The sequence below is a fragment of the Saccopteryx leptura genome, chromosome 3 (assembly GCF_036850995.1).
Source record: "Saccopteryx leptura isolate mSacLep1 chromosome 3, mSacLep1_pri_phased_curated, whole genome shotgun sequence".
NCBI classification, from domain to species: Eukaryota; Metazoa; Chordata; class Mammalia; order Chiroptera; family Emballonuridae; genus Saccopteryx; species Saccopteryx leptura.
This window is the reverse complement of record NC_089505.1, coordinates 68838736-68860571: the sequence shown is the minus strand read 5'-3', so window position 1 is coordinate 68860571 and position 21836 is coordinate 68838736.

Genomic DNA, 21836 nt, shown 5'->3' with positions numbered 1-21836 from the left:
AGGAAGAAATACAAATGGCCAACAGATATATGAAAAGATGCTCATCTTCTTTAGCTATTAGAGAAATGCAAATCAAAACGGCAATGAGATACCACCTCACACCTGTTCGATTAGCTATTATTAGCAAGACAAGTAATAGCAAATGTTGGAGAGGCTGTGGAGAAAAAGGAACCCTCATACACTGTTGGTGGGAATGTAAAGTAGTACAACCATTATGGAAGAAAGTATGGTGGTTCCTCAAAAAACTGAAAATAGAACTACCTTATGACCCAGCAATCCCTCTACTGGGTATATACCCCCAAAACTCAGAAACATTGATACGTAAAGACACATGCAGCCCCATGTTTATTGCAGCATTGTTCACAGTGGCCAGGACATGGAAACAACCAAAAAGCCCGTCAATAGATGACTGGATAAAGAAGATGTGGCACATATACACTATGGAATACTACTCAGCCATAAGAAATGATGACATCGGAACATTTACAGCAAAATGGTGGGATCTTGATAACATGATACGAAGCGAAATAAGTAAATCAGAAAAAAACAGGAACTGCATTATTCCATACGTAGTTGGGACATAAAAGTGAAACTAAGAGACATTTATAAGAGTGTGGTGGTTACGGGGGGGGGGGGGGGGAGGAGGGAATGGGAGAGGGAAAGGGGGAGGGGGAGGGGCACAAAGAAAACAAGATAGAAAGTGACAGAGGACAATCTGACTTTGGGTGATGGGTATGCAACATAATTGAACGACAAGATAACCTGGACTTGTTATCTTTGAATATATGTATCCTGATTTATTGATGTCACCCCATTAAAAAAATAAAATTATTAAAAAAAAAAGAAACAAATAAAAAAGAAATTGTTACACTGAGAAAAAAAAACAAAAAAACAACAACAAGGATTTACAGAAGAAGCCAAATCAAAAATGGTAGAAAGAATGGAGATGTGAAAAAGGCGGGACCTGCTCCCACAAGTAGTGGCTGGAAGTTCTGGAGGGATATCTCACCTGTGGGGTGTTTCCTCTCAGAAGTGTGGGGTGTAATCCCCAAGCTGGGCTCCCCTTCCCAGAGCACCGGAACCAGGAAGAGGTATCCAGATAGCATCACGCTATGAAAAGCAGCAGGTTTTCTGTCCGACAGACAGAGACAGGACTTTGCTACAGACACGGCACTCTCTTAAAGAGCCAACTAACAAAATTTTGCTTGGAGCCACTAACCCTGGGCTCTCACAAAAGGAGGGCAGAGCAAACTAAAGTCACAGGAGGAAAGTCTGGGGTTTGTGACTCTCAGGAGAGAGCTGAAGAAACAGCCACCAAGATCCCTGTACTGAGTCTTTCTCCCTCAATGCAGGTGCCATCTTTCTTGGGTGGGCCACTCCCATTTGTGCAGCATCACAAATGGGGGAAAAGCAGTAGCCTCTCTCTCTGGACCCACCCCCTTGACCAACTTTATGGAACCTTTGCCTTCCTGAGAACTACACCCAGGGGTTATTACAGTGACAGACTAACATGTACCCTAAAGGTGGAAATAGGCAACCCTGGCTGGTTGGCTCAGTGATAGCGTGTCGGCCAGGCGTGTGGATGTCCTGGGTTCGATTCCAGGCCAGGGCACACAGAAGAAGTGCCCATTTGCTTCTCCACCCTTCCCCTCTCCTTTCTCTCTACCTCTCTTTCCCCTACCACAGCCAAGGCTCCATTGGAGCAAAGTTGGCCCGGGTACTGAGGATGGCTCTATGGTCTCTGCCTTAGGCACTAGAAAGGCTCCGGTTGCAACAGAGCAACACCCCAGATGGGCAGAGCATTGCCCCCTAGTGGGCATGCCAGGTGGATCCTGGTTGGGCACATGAAGGAATCTGTCTCTCTGCCTCCCTGCCTCTCACTTCAGAAAAAGAAAAAAGAAAAAAAAAAAAGGTGGAGATAGGTAAAGGCAGATCTAGTGGTGCCTTGGGACTTTAGCTGACGTGCCCCCAGGCCTGGTGCTAGTAAAAACTGGCCTTGGTACACAGCTTGGTCTTTCCTGAAGACACCCAGGCCTAGCAGAGGGGTCCACAAACTGTGGACCACTTGTACCTCCAAATAGGTTGCTGAGGGCCATCACAGGCAGTATCTTAAACAGACCAGCACAAGAGTCCTTCTGAAGACCCCCAGAACCAAGATACCCAGTGGCCAGCTTTAGATAACATCAGAGCAGGATCCAATAAGCTTCACAGTCAGCATATCCAAAGGGAGATCTTGTCAGGTGCCAGACCCTGCTGAGGCAAATGCCACTTTGTGTGGTAGCACCTGCACAGTAGCTCACATGCCGACAGACATATGAAAAGATGCTCAATGTCACTAACCATTGGAGAAATGTGAATTAAAAACACAAGGAGATATCACCACACACCTGTAAGAACAACTATCATCAATAAATCAACCAAAAACAAGTGTTAGTGAATGCAGAGGAAAGGAAACCCTTGTGCTGTGTTGGTAGGAACACAGATTGGTGCAGACTCTGAGGAAAGCAGTATGGAGTTCCTCAAAAAATTTAAGATATCCCACCTGACCAGACGGTGGCACACTAGATAGAGCATCAGACTGGGATGCGGAGAATCCAGGTTCGAGACCCCAAGGTCGTCAGCTTGAGCGCAGGCTTATCTGGTTTGAGCAAAGCTCATCAGCTTGGACCCAAGGTCACTGGCTCGAGCAAGGGGTTACTCAGTCTGCGGTCAAGGCACATATGAGAAAGCAATCAATGAACAACTTAGGTGTTGCAATGTGCAACGAAAAACTAATGATTGATGCTTCTCATCTCTCCATTCCTGTCTGTCTGTCCCTGTCTATCCCTCTCTCTGATTCTCTCTGTTTCTGTTAAAAAAAAAAATTAAAATGTCCCTGGCCGGATAGCTCAGTTAGTTAGAGCAGTGGTTTTCAACCTTCTTACACTTGGGGACCGGTGAAAGTAGGAGAATTATTTCCAGGACTGCTAAGGCAGAAATCACCCTGAACATAAGGCAAATTCAACTAAGATCACTGAGTCCATAATCTTCATACAACATTAGGGTGGTCAACTCTTTCATGGACCAGCACAAAATTTCTGGAGGACCTGCACCAGTCCACAGACCAGTGGTTGAAAAACACTGGTTAGAGCATCATCCCAAAGTGTAGAGGCTGCTGGTTTGATCCTGTCAGACTCATACAGGCATAGATTGATGTTCCTGTCTCTCTCTCTCTCTCCCTTCTTCTCTCTAAAGTCAACAAATAAACATTTTTTAAAAATTAAAAATGAAACTGTCTGTGACTCAGCAATTCCCAGAAGCGGAAAATTTATTTAAAAGAAAAAAATGCACCCCTATGATCATTGCAGCATTATTTACAATAGCTAAAACTTGGAAGCAGCCCAAGTGCCCATCGGTAGATGAGAAGATAAAAAAGCTGTGGTATATTTACACAATGGAATACTACACAGTCATAAAAAGGAAGGAAACCTTACCTTTTGATACAGCATGGATAAACCTGGGGAGTATTATGCTAAGTGACATAAGCCAGTAAGAGAAAAACAGGTACCATATGATTTCACTTATATGTGGAAACTAATGAAGGAAATGAACTAACAAGCAAAAGAGAGACAGATTCATAGATGTAGAGCAGGCTCCCCAGCTGGTGGGGAGGGGTGGAGGGGTTGAGCAGAAAAGGATTTAAAGAAAAACATAAACCTCACAGGCACAGACAACAGTGTGGTGTTTGTTGCCAGAGTGGGGGGAGATGGAGGAGGACAGGGGGCAGATAAATGGTGACAGACAAAGGCTTGACATGGGGTGGTGAGCACACGGTGCAGTGTACACATGATGTGTTGTGGAATGTGCATCTTAACCCTGTATAATTATGTTGACCAGTGTCATCCAAGTTAATTCAATTAAAAAAAAAAAGAAAATCAGAATGGTCTTTAAAATATGGATTAAAAAAAGAAGGTGGTGAAATTGTAGTTGAAGGGTTCTCTCAAGGGCATCCTAGGCTATACTGAAAACCGTGGTGTCTCTTATGACCTTAACAGTGACACCCACTCTTTCGTCTATAATTCTGGGGGTGACATTGCTTTTTATTTTAAATTAAATTTAGGCCCTGGCTGGTTGGCTCAGTGGATAGAGCGTTGCCTGGCATGCGGATGTCCTGGTTTGATCCCCGGTCAAGGCACACATGAAAAGTGACCCTCTGCTTCTCCCCCTCCCCCTTCTCTCACTCCTCCTCTCTCGCAGCCAGTGGCTCAATTGGTTTGAGCATTGGTCCCAGACTGGGGTTGCTGGGTGGAGCCTGGTTGGGGCACATGCGGGAGTCTGTCTCTCTATCTCCCTTCCTCTCAACTGAAAGAAAGAAAGAAAGAAAGAAAGAAAGAAAGAAAGAAAGAAAGAAAGAAAGAAAGAAAGAAAGAAAGAAAGAAAGAAAGAAAGAAAGAAAGAGGGGAAGGGAAGGGAAGGGAAGGGAAGGGAAGGGAGGGAGGGAGGGAGGGAGGGAGGAGGGAGGGAGGGAGGGAGGGAGGAAGAAAGATTAAATTTATTGGGGTGACAGTGGGAAATAAAGTCATACAACTTTCAAATGTATGAGTTGGGTTGTCTAGGTGGAATTTAGGAATGGGTCTGGCACTTAACCCACTGGAGTTTAGGAATCCCATCAATGGGGAGGATATCATCATTAATAGGCTCATGTAGCCCTGAATTTGTTTTCAGCCAAATGAGACTCGAAGAGTATGTGAGGTGTCCCAAGGAAATTTCCTAAGCAGGGTGTGGGCTTGTGTGATGGTGAGACCAACAGCAGTCCCCGGCATTTGATTTCTCTCCCTTCTAACCCCAGAGCTGAGTGACTTTGTTCCTGTGACTTTACCTCTTTTAAACCTCTCAATAAGAATGGGGGGGGGGGATTCTCACTTGAACCTATAGAAGAATAGTTGGCAAGGTCCAATAAGTTTTTGACACATTGCATATGTATAATATGTGGTAAGGCAGCTAATATTAATTTTTTTTAAGTGAGACAGACAGAAAGGAAGAAATATGAAAAGCATCAGTTCATAGCTGTGTCACTTTAGTTGTTCATTGCTTGCTTCTCATACGTGCCTTGACCTGGGGGCTCTAGCCTAGTCAGTGACCCCTTGCTCAAGCCAGTGACCTTGGACCAAAGCCTGCAACTTTGGTCGTCAAGCCAGTAACCTTTAGGCTCAAGTCAGTGATCATGAGATCATTTTGATGATCTCACACTCAAGCCAGTGACCCCTGTGCTCAAACCTATGAGCCTGCACTTAAGCCGGTGACCTCAGGGTTTCAAACCTGGGACCTCAGTGTCCCAGTTTGATGCTCTATCTACTGCGCCACGACCAGTCAGGCATGTTAATTTCTTTCATTATATTATTTAATTTTTTTTAATTTATTCATTTTAGAGAGGTGGGGTAGGAGGGAGGGAGGGGGACTAGGGGAAGGAGCAGGAAGCATCAACTCCCATATGTGCCTTGACCAGGCAAGCCTGGGATTTTGAACCAGTGACCTCAGCGTTGCATTCCAAGTTGACACTTTATCCACTGTGCCACCACAAGTCAGGCCTCATTATATTATTTAATCCTCCCATTTGCCTTGAGAAGTAAGTTTGGGAACTTGGCTTAGATTTATTTAGTCAGTAAGGAATCAGCATTAAAATGCTAATAGTTGGTAGATAATGATAGGAATTTTGTGGAAGAGTGAGTCAAGGTGGTGTGTACTGTTGATGAAGGGGTTCGGGAAAGAGCTGGGCATGGAAATGAGGATGAGATTTTCGGTAGAAATTGGGTTGCAATAAGCCAAAGGCTGGGATTGTGGTCCAAGTGTTAGGATTGGTATCATACATGAATTGGAGATGATTTCATGAGGATGTCAAAGTGGACTTCCTGGAATATGACAGGGATGCAGACTAAAGTCCAATTCGTGCCTGGGGGTCAAGATTGAGATAAATGCATGGTCACATCTAGTGTTTGGAAGAAGACTGAGTTTTGCTTATGATATGGATTCAGGGTTCAAGTCAAGAGACAAGGTTAAAAATGGTTGAGGTGTGAGATGCAACTTCAGTTGATATTTGAAGTCAGGAGCCTGCTCAGAAAGTAGGTACCACTTTGAGGTATAAATTGGCCTTGTTCAAGAATACAGCAGTACTGACAAATGGGATTGGGTATGAAATGAGTTTACAGGTTCACTCTTTGAGTAGTGAGTTTTTTTCATGCTCATTGACCCCGGAGTGATTTTTTTTTTCAAAAAATGAAATTAGTTACAATTACAGTTTTATTCACTTAAATCATGTTTGTTTGATAACCAATTTATGGAGACAAGAAGAATATACATTTGCCTTTCTTAAACGTTGCCTTACACATTTTTAAAATAAAATCTTTTTGTTATCGCATGCAATTTCACATACCTCCAGCTCAAACTTTAAAGATGTACATGTACGATTGTATTCTGGATGGTCAGAAGGCACGAGGATGTACATGAACGTTCATACAACTCAAAGGATGAAGACTCGGTCTTGTGTCAAGATTGTTGTTGAGAGTGTGTCAGAGTAGACAGTACAGTTAGAATTATACTGGACATCAGGAGCTTGGGTCTATCTCATCCTCTCATAAGCTCTTGATTAAATCTGACCATGCTTCCTTATTGAATGGCACCGCAATGTCCATCAAGCAAGAGTTGTTTTTTGGGAGTTTTTTTTTTACGGAGACAGAGAGAGAGTCAGAGTGAGGGACAGACAGACAGGAACAAAGATAGATGAAAAGCATCAATCATTAGTTTTTCGTTGTGACACCGTAGTTGTTCATTGACTGTGGGGCTACAGCAGACCGAGTAACTCCTTGCTCAAGCCAGCGACCTTGGGTCCCAGCTGGTGAGCTTTGCTCAAACCAGATGAGCCCGCGCTCAAGCTGGCGACCTCGGGGTCTCGAACCTGGGTCCTCTGCATCCCAGTCTGACGCTCTATCCACTGTGCCACCGACTGGTCAGGCCACGCAAAAGATCTTGAAGCTCTAACATCTCCATCTTTTCACCACACCTTTCACTCAAACTAGTGCCACAGCCTTTTCATTCTCTCTCTTAAATGCATCTTGTATCCATTCCCTTATTTCCATCTCCACCTCCAAAATGGACTAAACCTAGTGACCATCATCTCTCAAATCAATAGAAATCACCTCTTTGTGTTTCCACATCCCCTTCAAATTCTTCCTTCACAGAGAAGTCAGATTGATATTCTGAAAATACGATCGTTAAGGAAGTCTTCCGAATAAAGTCCAAGTGGTTCACCATTTTCCACAACATACACTCCAACTCACCATGACCTACAAGTTCTTTCATTGTCTGGTTCCAAACGACCTCTGTTCTCTGAGCTCCATCTCTACTTTGTTCCATCTCCGGACCTTTGCACCTGCGTTTCTTCTACATGACAGTCTCCAGGCCCCTTCTATTGTTTTCGTCCATGCGGACGCACTTACCCCACCACAAATAAGATCTCTTCTTACCTCCCGTGGATCTGATCTGATCTGGGCTCCAGACTAGGTTGAGATCCACCGTGTCCAGCCCTGTGCAGAGTGTTCCTTGTGTAGCACACCCATCCTGCCTCAATCCTCAGGGTCAGGAAGTGCAGATGCACCCAGCTCTGGGTGCCCCTACCTGCAGTTCTCTTATCTGAAACCCCTGGGGCAGCTAATGCCACAGGCCCGCACTCTCTCCACCCTCACTCCTGATGCCAGGTCAGGGTGGTGCCTAAGGGGTTTGGCCCCAACTGATTCCAATTCCACCATCCCTGGTGGCAGCTGCCAAGGGAGGGACCAGGTGCTGGTTCTGAGAGGAAGGACAGGAGTCAAGGACTTGCACAGCTCAAGAATAGTTTGTGTCCTGGGTCCTCCATTGTGGCCAACATTTCTTCCCTCCATCCCCTTTCGGGGATGGCCTAGATGCCACACCCTAAATCTGAGCAGCCTATGGGGCCTCGTGCAGACTGAACACAACCCCAACCCTTACATTGGGGTATCAATAGAAAAAGCAGGCTTTCCTAACTCCATTCACCAAATGCTTAGTGTCATTACTTACCCTGTGTCTCACATTATGCTTAGATTTCTATACACACTATGTATACATAACAGAAATATGTATAGCAAACATCATTCAATTTAACCTTTTATTTACTCTATAATATACCCTAAGCTGTTTTCTCTTAGTATATTTGCATCATGTCTTATTCCTGAGGATAGTTCTTTTGGTTCAAGCACTGGCCTCAGACGGGGGTTGCCAGGTGGAGCTCGGTCAAGGCACATGCAAAAGTCTGTCTCTTTATCTCCCTCACCCCTCAGTTAATTAAAGAAAAGGAAATAAAATTTATCAAGGTGATATTGGGAAATAAAGTTACACAACTTTCAAATGTATGAGTTGGGGTTTCAAGGTGGAATTTAGGAATGGGTCTGGCACTTAACCCACTGGAGTTTAGGAATCCCATCAATGGGGGGGAGGGTTGCATCATTAATAAGCTCATGTAGCCGTGAATTTGTTTTCAGCCAGATGAGACTCAAAGAGTATGTGAGGTGTCCCAAGGAAATTTCCTTCCCAGGGTGTGGGCTTGTGTGATGGTGAGACCAACAGCAGTCCCCAGCATTTGATTTCTCTCCCTTCTAACCCCAGAGCTGAGTGACTTTGTTCCTGTGACTTTGCCTCTTTTAAGCCTCTCTATTGTCATCTACATGAATGGAGAAGATGATTTTCACTTGGCCTATAGAAGAATAGTGACAAAGTCCAACAAGTGTTTGACCCGTCACATAAAGGGTACAACAGAAAATTAAAGCTGCTTTATTATTTGGATGATGTGTGGCAAGGGAGCTAATATTAATTTCTTTTCTTCTTCTTCTTCTTCTTTTTTTTTTTTTAGTGAGCGAGAGAGATGAGAATGGATAAAGATGAAGCAACAACTTGTATTTGTGTCACTTCAGTTGTTCACTGAATGCTTCTCACATGTTCCTTGACGGGGGACTTTAGATGAGCCTGTGACCCCTTGTTCAAGCCAGAGACCTTGGGCTCACGCCAGCAACCTTGGGCTTCTAACTAGCGATTTTTGGGCTCAAGCAAGCAGTCATGGGATCATTTTGATGATGCCACTCTCAAGTCAATGACCCTGCTCTCAAGCTGGCGACCTTATGGTTTTTGCTCAGTATCCCACGTTGATGCTCTATCCACTGTGCCACCACCAGTCAAGAATATAAACATGTTTCATCATATTATTTAATGCTTCCCTTTGCCTTGAGAAATAAGTTTGGGAACTTGGCTTGGATTTATTTAGTCAGTATGGAGTCAGCGTTACAATGCTAATAGTTGATAGACAATGTGAGAGATTTTGTGAAAGTCCAGGTGGTGTGTACAGTTGTTGTTATGGCAGTCCTCTGAATAAAGTCTAAGTGGTTCACTGTTCTCCACAACATACACTCCAACTCACTATGACCTACAAGTCTTTCATTGTCTGGTTCCATACAACCTCTGTTCTCTGAGCTCCATCTCAGGACCTTTGCACCTGCTGTTTCCTCTACATAAGTCTCCAGGCCCCTTCCATTCTTTTCTAGTTCATGCTTATTATTCTTTCCACTCTCAGCTCTTTGTTTCTTTCTGGGTCAACCTCCTCACCACAAGTTCATCCACAACCCTGTGCACCTTCACTTCAAAGCACACATTATAGTTGTAAATTTACATTTGTATATCAATACTTGAGCCATTTTTTCTCTTACATTTGACTGTCAGTTTCTTGCAGGAAGGGTGTCCAGGTTCAAGCACCACTGTATCTTCAGTCTTCAGCCCAGCCTGGTATACAGCTGGTTTCATACATATTTTGCAAGTGAATAATGGATGAGTCTGAGAGAGGACGCGGCAGGAGAGCAAGAGAATGCGCTATCACGGCAAAAGCACTAAGTTGGTTGGCTAATTTAGATTCTCACACTAAGTTTTAGTGAAAATTATATTGAGATTTCATGGTTTGCGATTAGAGTTGAAATCTGACGAGATTTGAACTCAACACAAAGGTCTTAATAAGCAAGAGTTTTGCTGTAAGAACAACAACAAAAAAAAAAACTTCAAAGCAAGAAATAAAAATCTGAAGATGATGTAATGTGAACGGGCCCCATGGAGCATTAATTCACCAGCTCAGCAGCCTCATCAAAGACCCTCACTATCTCCACCTCACTGTGTGGCCATCGGTGTTGCTATGGCTTGGTCTACCAGTCAGTCCCCTTCATGACTCCAAGAGGGTTGCCTCACTTCCAGAATTTACATCCAGAAGGGGCACCATCTAACAGAAAAAAGAAGAGCTCTTCTCTTGTCTCACTTTGGAAACAAGACAGTGGTCCGCAGAAGTGGTCCAGTGATCTTCCCTCATTCCTCATTGGTCAGAACTGCATCACATGTTCATTCCTAAACCAATCCCTGCACAGCAGAATATGGCTGCATGATTGATGCAGGAAACCTTAGCTGTAGTCACATGAGGATTCAAGGTTATCCAACCAAATCAAGGTTCTGACAAAATTTTAGAAGGAGTGAATGCTTGGATAGGCAACAATAATGTATATTATGCATCAAATTATGGGACAGAGGTAGAATTGGGTTAGAGGTCGGGATTAAGATAAGATTTGGGCTCAGAGCTGAGGAATGAATCACACTTATGCTGACTTAGAAGTGGGGGTCAATTCCACTAGTAGAAATGTGCTATCTAAAATAATGAGGCAATGGTTTCTGCTCACAGTAAAGTCAAAGTCCTACCTTGCTCCTCAGTCCCTGTACCACATGAGTCCTGTGATGGCTCTGACACCAGTGCCCGCCCTTCTCACTCACCTCAAGTTAAAAAGTCTTTTCTGCTATGTAAAGTACAGCATATAGAATGTAATCAATAATATGACAACTATGTATGGTGCAAGGTGCGGACTGAAAATATCAGAGGAAAAACTTTGTAAAGTGTGTGATTTTCTAATTATTATGCTGTGCACCTGAAACTAATAGAAATAGTATAGAATGTAAACTGTAATTGATAAATAATAAAAATAATTACACCAAAAAAAAAAGTCTTTCCTGCTAGAACATTCTAGGTCACACCTTCCTTTCTTAACTCCCTGTTCACTCTGCCAGGTATGCACTGATTGATCCCAAGTAGCTACATGAATCTGTCCACCATCTTCAAGACTATGTTCAATATCTTCTTAATGTGGAATATTTTCAACCACAGTTTCTACTATTATAACCACAGGGGTCCCTGAGAAAAATAAGACCTAATAATTCCCTATTCCTCTTTCTGGTCTTATTTGTCTCCATAGCAATATTTTACTCAAGGTCTCCACCACCGGAATGAAAGCCTCTGTGAAGGAATTTTTGCTATTTGGTTGATGCTGTGTCCTCAGAGCTCAGAGTCAATTCTGGCTCAGGGTAAATGCTGGGTGGATACTAGCAGAATGACTACAACAAGGAAAGATAATCATAGAAAGAAATTCATTCCACTGTTGTTATAATGCAAACTACCCAAATGTACTTCAATGAGGAAAAGATTACATAGATCAGAATAATACTATAATAAGTTATAATAAGAAATATTAAGCAACAGTATAAAGGAGTAAGAGATGATACAAATATACCAAGAGAAAAATGCTCAAGATATATTATAGAGTAAGTAAAAGGTTAAATTAAATGATGTTTGCTACACATATTTTTCTTACCTATAGATAGCATGTATAGAAATCTAAGTATAATATGAGACACAGAATAAGTAATGACACTAAAAATTAGGTGAATAAAGTTAAGAAAGCCTTCTCTTTTCTATTGATGCCCCAATGTAAGGGTTGGGGTTGGGTTCAGTCTGGACAAGGCCCCACAGCTGCTCAGATTTAGGGTGTGGCATCTAGGCCATCCCTGAAAGGGGATGGAGGGAAGAAATATTGGCCACAATGGAAGACCCAGGACACAAACTATTCTTGAGCTATGCAAGTCCTTGACTCCTGTCCTTCCTCTCAGAACCAGCACCTGGTCCCTCCCTTGATAGCTGCCACCAGAGATGGTGAAATTAGAATTAGCTGGAGCCAAACCCCCTGGGCACCACCCTGACCTGGCATCAGGAGTGAGGGTGGAGAGAGTGCGGGCCTGTGGCATTAGCTGCCCCAGGGGTTCCAGATAAGAGAAATGCAGGTAGGGGCACCCAGAGCTGGGGGCACCTGTACTCCATGACCCTAGGGGTAGGGGTGGGGTGGGTGAGCTATAAGAGGGACACCCTGCACAGAGCTGGACAGGGGTGAATCCCAACCTCGTCTGAAACCCAGATCAGACCAGACCCGCTGGAGGTAAGAAGAAATCTTATTTGTTGAGGGGCAGGTGCTGACTCTTGCTCCTAAAAAAACAGCAGTAGGGGCTTGAGATTCTGGTTGTTTGAGGAGGACAGTCTGGAGGTCTAGAGTTTTGGGTCTTTTACCTAAATTGAACTTGGGATATAGAATTATAAATGGAGAGAGATAGGATGCCTGACCCCTGGGTTCTGAGTGGAAGGGAGCCTCTGGCTTAGACTTCTGAGGCTGAGGAAGGAGGTGGGTGCAGAATAGGTCTCCTGGGTCTAAGGGAGGAGAAAGGGTCTGGGGACAGGGACTCCTGGTTCCTGAACTCTTTCTCTTTCCAGCCCCACAAGCAGAGACCTTTCCTGTAACTGACAGTCACAGAGGCTCAGAGAGGACACATGGCAGGTCCCAGTCTCTCACCCCTGCTCGTTGTACTGCTGTCCTTGGCCCTGGCATCTGTTGGACAAGGAGGTGAGGACCAGACTGGGGGGCCTGACCTTGCCCCTGGGCCTCACAGCGTCCCTGCCTCCCCTCCCCAGGGCCCCGCGCTCCAAGGAGTCCCTGAGTCAGGACCCTCCCCCTGCAGCAGCTTTCTCCCTTGGAGACAAGACTCTTCTGCTGTGTCCCCTTTCCTCCTGCTTCCTTCTGACCCGTGTGACCCCTATGATGCCCTCTCACTGTGTCTCCCACCAGCGTCCCACTGGGGCTGCCTGCAGACCAGACGCTCCCCTGGGCTTCTGGGCAGGCTCCCTCTGTCTCTCTCCGTCTGTCTGCAGCTCTCTGTGCGCTGGGCTCAGTTTCTGCCTCTGCCCTTCTCCGTGCCTCCCTGTCTGTCTGCCTCTCTCTCCATCACTGTCTCCAGGAATCCACCCGCGGGGACTCAGTCCTCCCCTGACGCCTGCCTGCCACCCATGTTTTCTCCATGTCTCCATGCAGCCCAGGACACAGGGGAAAGGATTGTTAATGGAGTTCCATGTCCAAGAGGCTCCCAACCCTGGCAGGTGGCCCTGTTTCAGGGCAGAGAGTTCCGGTGTGCAGGCGTGCTGATCCACGAGCAGTGGGTGCTCACCGTGGCCCACTGTTATATGCAGTACGTGTCAGGGGTGCCACGAGGATTCCATGCCTCTCTCTGAGTACTTGTCCCCTCTCTCAGTCACCGTGTCTTCCTCTGAATGTGGCTTTTTTTTTTAAGTGAGTACACCGTGCAATTGGGCAGCGCTCTTCTGGCTGATGAGAATGCCCAGAGGATCAACACTACAAAATCATTCATCCATCCCAAGTATGACGTAGCAACAAACGTTCATGACATCAGGCTTCTGAAGCTCAGTAGCCCAGTCACGTTGTCACAGACTGTGAAGACTGCTCGTGTGCCCTCCAGGTGCAAACCAGCTGGTACAAACTGCACTGTTCCCGGCTGGGGCAGCACCTCGATGTACAGAGGTAAGACTGCCTCTGTGACCCAGTAGCCTAGGACGCAGCTCCTTTATCCTCAGACCCAGGTGACAGGTAACAGGCCCCCAAAGCCCTCCTCCCCCAGACGGAGGAATCCAGGGCCCCAGGCCCACACCATCAGATCCGGGAGCCCTGATCTCTAGACCCTCTTCCACAGCTCCATAACCCTTGGATCCCAGGCCTCCATCCTGTGGACCCAGAAGTTCAGGACACCAGCCCCTCTTCATGCAGAACAAGGAATCTCTGTCCCCTATTAGCATCTCAAGGACCCAGTGCCCACTTCCGACAGACTCAAGGGAAATAGCCCCCAGGTCCCACCTCTCACAGACTACCAGTCCCCTCCTCCCTCAGACCCAGCAGTCCAAGAGATAAGTCGCTTTTCTTGACCATAGTATTGAGTCACCCAGCCCCGCCTCCTGCAGTATCCAAGGTCCGCATTCTTTTACTTCAGCGCCCGGGGGTCCTCTGGTCCAAGACTCTGACAGCCCCTTAAATTTCCTAACAGTGAAAAATGCACCAGAGCTCATGTGCTTGAATGTCAAAATCATTTCCTACAAAGAGTGCAGGAGGTTCTACCCTACCTTGCTGAGAACGTTCATGATGTGTGCTGCTCCCCCCTATGGAATCTCCTTTGCCTGCAAAGTGAGTCCTCTCCTCTCCGGCCAGGCCCTGCCCACCCCCACCCCCGCACCTGCCTCTTCCTCCCAGCAAAGAGCCCTGTCTTCCCCTCCCCCCACAGTCCGCACACCTGACCCTGCTGCTGAGCTACGCCCCACCCCCACCCCCACTCCACCCTCCCGCCTCTTCCCAGTCCCCTCTCCTGGCCCTCTGTTCAGTCCTCAGTTTAGCTCAGAGAGGGAGTCCAGGGGGGCTGACGTGGACTTGGGGGTGGGCTCCAACTTCAAGGACAGAAACTGGAGGTGGGAAAATGGGAAAGGGAGTGAGGCACTGGCTACCAGGACAAATTTAAGGGGGCACCAAAACTCAGTGTTCTGGCCAAAGACTTGACATCTGTAGGGAGGGAGTAGGAAACCTCAGTCCTGGTTGTTCTGAAGCCAGAGCTAGTCTGCTCTCTCCCCTGCAGGGTGACTCAGGAGGGCCAGTGATATGCGACAGATCTCTGGAAGGCCTGGTGTCCACTGATACTTTCCCTTGCTTATCACCCTTTGAACCAGTTGTCTATACCCGCCTATGCAGGTACTACAAATGGATACATAGAACCATAAAAAATAATTCCTAATCTCTCCATACTGCCATCTCTCCATCCCTATGCCCTGAACAGGAAATTCACAGAAATAAAGACATCTACATCTTATAACCATATTTGACTTTACTATTTTAAAAACTATATTAAGACATCAGCAATACCAGTAGCAAAAATCTATAAGCAACATGCAAAACACAAAAACCTCAATGCTGGTAAGATGCAGTGAGAACTTGCAGGCTTCACCACTGGAACTTAAATTGCTACAATTTTTATGAAAAAAGGTTAGTTTTCTTCATCACTTTTCACCCAGTAATTCTAATAAATCCAAATTATGAGTAAAGTTTTAATTCATCATTTATTGGTCATAGCAAAAACAGTGGACACACTGAACCTGTCCCAAATTAGTGGATTGTTTATTTAAACAATAAACTGATGTAAGACAGGATACTAATGAAGCTGTTCAGGGCAATGACTATGTAGAACTGTTAGTGTCATGCAAGAATGATTATGCTATCTGCTGTTAAATAAAAAAAGAAATATACAGAAATGGATATGCATGTGATCCTCATATAAAATGAAATAGTGACAGAATAAAGAGCATGAACCAAACTGCATGTGGACGTAGTCACAGGTGATTCCTTCCTTCCGTTTCCTTCTCTGTGCCTGTGTACTTTGATAACCTGAACAATACAGGTGGGAACCTCTGAAGAGCTAAGGTTGGGAAGAGGAGACCTTAAGAGAGGGAGACAGAGAAGGAAAATGTAACTAATTTTAAACCCTAACTCTGCCTCCTGTCCCTCCACCAATACAGCGGCATGTTTCTCAACATTTCCCAGACATCGATTTTCCCCAGCCATAAAATGAGAGGGACAGAGACAGAGTCAGAGAGAGAGAAGAGGGAAGGAAGGAAGGAGGACAAAAGTTCTTGCTTCATAAGTGTGCAAAGGAATATGAAAGTGGTTCTGAGCATTTCCCAGGTGACAAACTAGGAGATGGGGAGGTGGTTTTCAGGAAGGATATGGTTGGCACTTAGATAGGACAGCCAGAGCCCTGGTCGGTTGACTCAGTGGTAGAGCATCAGCCAGTGTGTGGAAGTCCCAGGTTTGATTCTTAATCAGGGCACACAGGAGAAGTGACCATCTGCTTCTCCCCCCTCTCCTCCCCATTCTCTCTCTCTCTTTCTCTCTCTCCCCCTCTTGCAGCCATGGATCGAATGTTTTGAGCAAGTTGGCCCTGGGCACTGAAGATGGCTCCTTGGCCTTACCTCAGGTGCTAAAATAGCTCAGTTGCTGAGCAATGGAGCAGTGGCCCCAGATAGGCAGAGCATCGCCCAGTAGGGGGTTTGCTGGGTGGATCCCATTTGGGGTGCATGTGAGAGTCTGTCTCTATGCCTCCCTGCCTCTTGCTTAATAATAATAATAATAATAATAAAAGGACAGTCAAATCCAACAAGGGCCTGCCACAAGTGAGCACCCAGATTATGGAGTAAGAGAGAATGATGGGGGTGGAAACTGGGTAGGTGGGCTCCTGTTCTCAAAGAATGCAGGGTAGGGGCCTCTGGAAAAGAGAAGGGAGGAGGGAGGAGTGGAGTACCCTGTGACTCAGAGCCAAGCAGGGTCTCCTGACTCCTGGTTCCTGGGCTCCCAGGGGAATCACACTGCAGACCCTGCTGGCTCAGGGATCTTCTCCAGCCCAAGACTCACCCCTCCCCCCCAACTTTCCACTTTTTCTCCAAGAAATCCCTTCTGGCCAACATGCTCCAGATCTTTTCTCTACTCATCTCCCCCTCTTTTGAATCCCCCTTAAAAAACAAGCAAACACACCCCTCCCACTGTAACAAATCTGCAGGTACCAATATTCTATATAGAGCAGTGGTCCTCAACCCCCGGGCCGCGGACCGGTACCGGTCTGTCGGTCATTTGGTACCGGCCCACAAAGAAAGAATAAATAACTTACATTATTTCAATTTTATTTATCTTTAAGTCTGAACAATGTTTTATTTTTTAAAAATGACCAGATACCCTCTGTTACATCCATCTAAGACTCATTCTTGACGCTTGTCTTGTAAGTTCAACAACTATATGTTAAAATACCACAGTTTTTACGCTGGTCGTATAATTTTATTTTGTGCATTTATCCATCCCACCCTAAAGGCCAGTCTGTGAAAATATTTTCTGACATTAAACCGGTCCGTGGCCCAAAAAAGGTTGGGGACCACTGATATAGAGGATCCAAGATGCCTCTTCCCACAACACACAGGAGCTGAGGTTCCCAGACCCTTACCCCTCAGCCCCAAGTGGGGCTTTTCATTACAGAACCAACAATCAAAGTCCTTATTCCCTTTCCTTCTGAATGCAACAGTCTGTATGTCCATGGAGGTCCGTCCTCTGAGTCTTTTTTTTATTTATAAATAAATTTTTATTTTAATGGGTGACATCAATAAATCAGGGTGCATATATTCAAAGAAAACATTTCCAGGTTATCTTGTCATTTAGTTCTGTTGCATACCCATCACCCAAAGAGAGATCGTCCTCCGTCACCCTCTATCCAGTTTTCTTTGTACCCCTCCCCCTCCTCCTCTCCCTCCTCCCCTCCCCCCACCCCCCGTAACCACCCCACCCCACGCCTGTCCATGTCTCTTAGTCTCATTTTTATGTCCCACCAATGTATGGAATCCTGCAGTTCTTGTTTTTTTCTGATTCACTTATTTCACTCCGCATAATGTTATCAAGATTCCACCATTCTGCTGTAAGGGATCCAATGTCATCATTTCTTCTAGCTGAATAGTATACCCTGGTGTATATGTGCCCCATCTTCTTTATTCAGTCTTCTATTTTTTTTTTACAGTGATTAAAAGCCTTTAAGCAAACTCTTGGCCAATACAGCAAGAATCCATAAAAGAGTAGTGTCCTTAACATGTTCACCAAGTCCAAGTTGGCCCCATCACCATGCCAAATCCCTGAAAAATGCAACCCAACCACAGTTCAGTCTGTTAGGAGCTGTCACAGGGAGCAGGAGTCCAGGAAAAGTCCACATCCAGGAAAAGTCCTCATGGCACTGGAATTGTTGTCACCATTCTATACTTTGCAGCTCATGTCCAAGTCCCAATGACCGCTGCTTCTAGCTGGTAATGATTCAGGTAGACTGGAAAGGCCATTTGCAGCATGCGTGGATATGGAGCTTCTGTTCTCCTCTGCCTGGAGAGATGAGACCAGGTTGCTTTTCCCTGGAGCTCTGCGACTGTGGCATGGTAAAGAGAACCTTGGGATACACTAAGCAGTTTCGGTGTGGCTTCTTCAGTGTTCCTTGGTTGAAGAGTCCTCTTAGTTTAGTCCAAAGTTGGTTTTTCCAGATGATAGTTCATAAAATTAGTTTGTAATCCACTTTGGTTCTGGGAGGTAGATATTGGTACGTCTGCCTACTCCAGCGCCATCTTGTCTCCCCATCCTCTGAGTCTTTAGAGTCCAGGTAGCCCTTCTTCCTTTTTCAAAGTAAAAAAAAGAAAAAGAAAAGATACTCATCTCAGAGACTCTGAGGCACTGTGATCCACCGCGGAGCAGCAGAGCCAGAATTCAGGTCCCTGCCTGTCAGACTCTCACTTCTAGAAGACCGTGGGAGGCTGTGGAAACCCCTCTGCTTATGCATCATGCAGATCCATGCAAACCTTGGTTTTGTCCCTTTTCTCTGGGCAAGTCCTTTCCCATCTCTCAGCTTCACTTTCCTCATCTGCAAAGTGGGAATAACTAACCAATAGATTTTTTTTAAGTGAGAGGAAAGGAGAAAGAAAGACAGACTCCTGAGTGCACCCTGACCAGGATCCACCCAGCAACCCCCATCTGGGGCCAATGTTTGAACCATTCAAGCTATCCTGAGCACCTGGGGTCAACACTAGAACCAATCAAGCCACTGGCTGCAAGAGGGGAAGAGAGAAAAAAGGGGGAATGGGAGGGGGTGAAAAGCAGATGGTCACTTCTCCTATGTGCCCTGACTAGGGATCGAATCCAGGACATTCACATTCTGTGCCAATGCTTTACCCATTGAACTAACTGGCCAGGGCCTAACCAATAGATTTTTAAGGTCCATAAGGTCTTATGTTATATCAATTTGCTTCATTGTATATTCCCAGTGTTCAGGGTGATACTTAATAAATACTTGTTGAATGAATGTTTTGCAGGAGTGAATAAAGGAAATCAGGTCTTTTGCACATGCAAAAAGCTGTTGTGGGCTCTCTGCTCCTCCTATTCAAGTGCCTTCTCTCCTCGCCATGCCAGCTGGGACCCTAAGACATGATAGTGAATGTCACAGTGAACAAATTTGGCGTTATAGCATGCCTGGTGACTAGGGTTGCATTTAACACTGGAAAACTGAATAGTGTCACCAGCAATGACCCCTTTATTGACCTCAACTACATAATCTACATGATCCAGTATGATCCCACCCATGGAAGGGTAAAAGTCTCAGTCAATGCTGAGAACAGGAAGCTGTTCATCAAAGGAAAGCTCGTCTCCATCTTCCTGGAGTGAGATGCCTCCATCACTATATGTGATGATACTGGTGTAAGGTTCTCCGGGGTCTTCATTACCTTGAAGAGACGGACTCATTTGAAGGGTGGAGCCAAGAGGGTCATCACCTCTGCTTCTTCTGTGGATGCCCCCAGTTTGTGAAGGGTGTACACCATGGGAAGTATCACAATACTCTTAAGATTGTCGGCAATGCCCCCCTGCACCACCACCTATGTGGGCACCCTGGCCAAGGTCACCATGACAAATTGCAGAGGGACTCATGACAAGGATCAACGCCATCACTGCCACCCAGACGACTGTGGATGACCCCTCTAGAGGCTGTGGTGTGATGGCCCAGGGATTGCTCAGAACATCAGCTCTGCTTCCACAGGTGCTGCCTGTGAAAGTTTGTGGGCAGGTCATCCCTGAGCTGAATGGGAAGCTTACAGTCATGATTTTCCATGTCCCTACTCCCAATGTATTAGTTGTGGATTGATCAGCCATGGACAGAAAGCCACTAAACATGATGATATCAAGAAGATGGTGAAGCAGGTGTTGTAGGGCCCCTTCAATGCATCTTGGGCTACACTAAAGTCCAAGTTCCCACCTACACTTCCACCTCCGATGCTGGGCTGTCATTTCCCTCTAGGACCACTTGACAAGCTCATTTCCTAGGATGACTATGAAATTTGCAACAGCAACAGGGTGTTCAACCTTATAGTCCTCCAAAGAGTAAGGGCCCCTGGACCACCAGTTCCAGCAAGAAAAGGGGTGGCCTTCAGCTGATGGGGAGTCCTCATCTCAGATTGACCCCAACACACTGAGAGTATCCTGACCTCCAGTTTTCATAACAGGCCCATCCCTTTTCAGGAATCATCAACAAGTTTTACTATACCCCTCCACCCCCACCCCACCCCCCACACAGAGTTGTGAAGAATAAATGAGGCCTGACCAGGTGGTGGCACAGTTGATAGGGCGTTGGACTGAGACACAAAGGACCAGGTTCAAAACCCTGAGGTCACCAGCTTGAGCATGGGCTCATCTGGTTTGAGCAAAGCTCACCAGCTCAAGCCCAAGGTCGCTGGCTCGAGCAAGGGGTTACTCGGTCTGCTGTAGCCTCCCGGTCAAGGCACATATGGGAAAGCAATCAATGAACAACTAAGGTGCCACAACAACAAAAGAATGGATGCTTCTCATCTCTCTCCCTTCCTGTCTGTCTGTCCCTATCTGTCCCTCTCTCTGTCTCTGTCACACACACACACAAAAAGAGTAAATGAGAAGTGAGCTTATACCTTCTGGCCCATAGAGGTGCCAGACAGACATTTTGCCCCTCAAGTCTGTTGCTCAGAAGCTAAGAAAAAAGATAAACTCCACTTTTAGTCATTAATTCAACACTTACTTGTAAGGATTAAGTATGCCAGGTGTGCTGAATCAATCTTTTTTTTTAGAAGAGAGGGACAGAAAGGGAGGGGAGAGAGAGATGAGAAGCAGAAACTCAGTCGCTCCACTTTAGTTGTTCATTGATTCTTTTTGATATGTGCCTTGACTGGGGACTCATGCTGAGCCAGTGACCCCATGCTCAATCCAGTGATCTTGGGTCCAAGCCAGCATCTGGAGATCATTGTAGATGATCCCATACTCAAGGCAGAGACCCTGCACTAAAGCCAGTGACCTGAGGGTTTCAAACTCAGGACCTCAGCATTCCAGGTTGATGCTCTATCCATTGTGCCATGACCAGTCATGCCAATCATTATTTCTTTGTTTTTAGATTTTTATTTATTGACTTTAGAGAGAGAGGAAGAGGGAGAGAGAAAGGGGGAAGAGAAGCAGGAAGATCAATTCATAGTAGTTGCTTCCTGTATGGGCCTTGACCAGGCAAGCCTGGGGTTTCAAATTGGTGACCTCAACACTCCAGATTGATGGAGTGTTATCCACTGCGCCACCACAGGTTAGGCCCAATCCTTATTTTTTATTTTTTATTTTTTGTGTGTGTATTTTTCTGAAGCTGGAAACGGGGAGAGACAGTCAGACAGACTCCCGCATGCGCCCGACCAGGATCCACCCGGCACGCCCACCAGGGGCGAAGCTCTGCCCACCAGGGGGTGATGCTCTGCCCCTCTGGGGCGTAGCTCTGCCGCGACCAGAGCCACTCTAGCGCCTAGGGCAGAGGCCAAGGAGCCATCCCCAGCGCTGGGGCCATCTTTGCTCCAATGGAGCCTTGGCTGCGGGAGGGGAAGAGAGAGACAGAGAGGAAGAGGGGGGTGGAGAAGCAAATGGGTGCTTCTCCTATGTGCCCTGGTCTGGAATCGAACCCGGGTCCCCCGCACACCAGGCCAACGCTCTACCGCTGAGCCA